Source organism: Adelges cooleyi, unplaced genomic scaffold (genome assembly GCF_023614345.1).
Source record: "Adelges cooleyi isolate 19-005CV unplaced genomic scaffold, UGA_ACOO_1.1 ACOO_flye_CR_arks_rails_tigmint_CR_PRNA_118, whole genome shotgun sequence".
Lineage (NCBI taxonomy): Eukaryota > Metazoa > Arthropoda > Insecta > Hemiptera > Adelgidae > Adelges > Adelges cooleyi.
This window is the reverse complement of record NW_026095771.1, coordinates 1,593,404-1,596,342: the sequence shown is the minus strand read 5'-3', so window position 1 is coordinate 1,596,342 and position 2,939 is coordinate 1,593,404.

Genomic DNA, 2,939 nt, shown 5'->3' with positions numbered 1-2,939 from the left:
TTCAATTATTGTGCAAATCGCAGCAGTATTTTACAATGATCGTACTTAGCTCCTGTACCGTTCACGGGTTGGGATGCATTTACGGGTTGCCCTTTTGAATAATACAATTCGGTAAATTCGTGTAATCCGCGTTCGGGGATTTGGAAAAGAAATATAATATGTTACAAATTTAAAAAAAAACTAGAACAAACACCAACAAAAGAGAACGATAACGCCAACGACGGCGCAAAACACTAATACAACGGCGGTTATGAAAAATTATTATTTTTTTTTACTTTCGGGTCACGGTAGACTGGACTGGGCAAGGTTAGGAGAAGGTTGGGGAAGAGTAAGGAGTGTAATTAATTTCGTTTGCTCTGGTCTTTAAATCGCGGTCAAAGCGAGACCCGCCCAAGTCCGGAACGGGCGGTTGGGAACGTTTTCAGATGTCTAAGACGAGATTAGTCGGTTTGCACGTGGGTCGGGGGTGGCAAAAAAAGGGATGCGACAGGAAGGTGTGGCTGTGAAAAAACGGTTTCCAGAAGGGAATACACCGAAGGATTACAACTCTTATGATTCATACCTGAGTACCTCTATTGGACGACCCGGGATCAAGGCAGCCGATTTTTTTTTGTCTTTAAATATTATTTTTGGGAGAAAAATGTTTTCGATGAAAATACAGCATAATAAAGTACCGAAGCTTCGAAACGGCCTACCTTAAATATAAATATGCTCGATGAAACGTGACGATACTCTGGCGCGGCAATGTCTCTCTTCACTTCTAAATTTCTGTCATCCTTTATAATGTGGATTATAAGTAATGTCGTTTTCGCTTAATTAGCTCGAAATTAAAAACTAATATAAATATTTAAGATAATTAACCAACCACAAGGATGGAAAGCTCATATTTATAAAACTTTTAACATATCCTACACAGACGTGGTCATTCAAGCTTATTATTGCTTTCTACTTTTGACATAGTTTGAAATGATAAAAAAAATTACTCTAGTTTCAGAGAGTTGGTTTACAAGTATGTTTACATTTTAAGGCGATTAAACTAGAAAGATACTAACACGCGTACTTAAGGTCCATACATAGTATACAGGATTACTAACGGAATGTATGTATTTAGATTTATACATTTAGTATGTTCAAAATATCAGTTCTTTAAACTCGCTACTACAAAAAAAAAAAAAAAAATAGTGTTAAAAAAATGTAGAAATAAAAATTAAAAGATAATAGAAAATGTGTGCATGAACTGACTTGTTTTGACAAAACAATAAAAGCCATAAAAATTATTATTGTTATTTTTATATCTTGTACTATCAGAACAATTACATCAACAGACTTAACAGTTTAAAGGTTTTGGTCTATCACCCTACTGTGTGATTGTTTTATCAAGAACCACTCAATATCTCGCTAGGTTTAATTAATAATTGAATTTTTGACATATTTATGGTTAGGTAAAGATGTAGAACATTTACGCAAAAATCACATGCAGTGGATACACAAGGTGAAAATACATCCATTAAAAATTAATGACGAGATTACCATTAAAACTCAGCCGCCCAAGCCACAAAATCTGTCTGTTAAAAAATATAATAATAGTAAACCGACTACATAAAGTGGAAACCCAAATTCTAGTGTTACAACAAAAACCAATGTGTACTGTCTGTAAAAGAAATATGCAATGAAGATTTTTTCCATTTTTCTGATGTTCATACATGTTGCACTGGTGGCTTCGGCCCCAGTAAGCATATCAGGAAAAACTACTTCACAAGACACCAGGACACCTCCAAAAGTGCCACAAGTCATATTCAACATGAGTAAAGACAACAGAAACACATTCAATATAACAGATAAACTTGAATTGTTATCCCTGTGGATAGGATAGGGGAGAAAGAATACTTCCAAGGTCTACACGCCTGTCGTAAAAGGCGACTAAAGTGTGTCGTTGAGGCCGGAAGTTGAGTGTATAAGTTTTCTTTAACTATTGGTATTTCTTATAAATTTATCAATTCAATTATTCAGTCTGAATATTTATGAAATTTACACGTTGCGATTAACTGTGTTCTTCATTTAGGTAGTTTATTTATTTATTAATTGATTTTATTGCACGTTCGGTATTGTTTTACCAACATGTTTTACCGAGATCAGATATATTTTAAAGCGCGTATCGTGATGTAATCTTTGTATATTTTACATTCACAGAATGCAACCAGCTATTTACTTTTGATAATCCAATGCAATGTATTGCATGTTGTATTATGCTTTTTCCAGAGCGCGTAACTCGATGTAATTTTTTTATTAACATTCAACGTGCACACAACTCGCTATCGCGGTGTCTGTTTGGTATTTTTCGAAAAATATGTTTTCAATTAGTCTAATACAATTTTGGAACGAGTAAACAAGTATATGTTTTATATAACAGCAACTATTATAAGCACACCATAAAATAATATTTACCACAATATCTTTCGCAATTCTAAAAAATACGAACAACTATTTTTAATGTTATCTACTCTTGTTATTATTATTATTATTATTATGTTTTTTATAAAACTTATTTAAAGTCGAGCAACACAGTTTGGCAACACGTTAGATTATTTAAAAAATAATAGTACAAATTGTAACCGCTTCAGTCTTCATCTTAAAGACTGTCCTTTAAGAATTCATAAACCTCAAAATTGAAACAAAGTCACCTTTTAATTTTGTTTTAATATGGTTTAGTGATTTCTTTAATAGTTTCTTTTTTATTTTTTTTTTTTGACATTTTATGTCTTTACTTTGGCACACAACCAGAAAAAACAGTTACCGAACTTCACACGTCAGTACTACCAAAACGATTATTTTTTCTGAATTAAGTTTAGTATGATTGTAAAAGGACTACTTAGCTGCATATAAATGAAAACTTTTGAATCGTGCTTAAACGAGAAACTAATTCAAATTTTAGGTGTTAA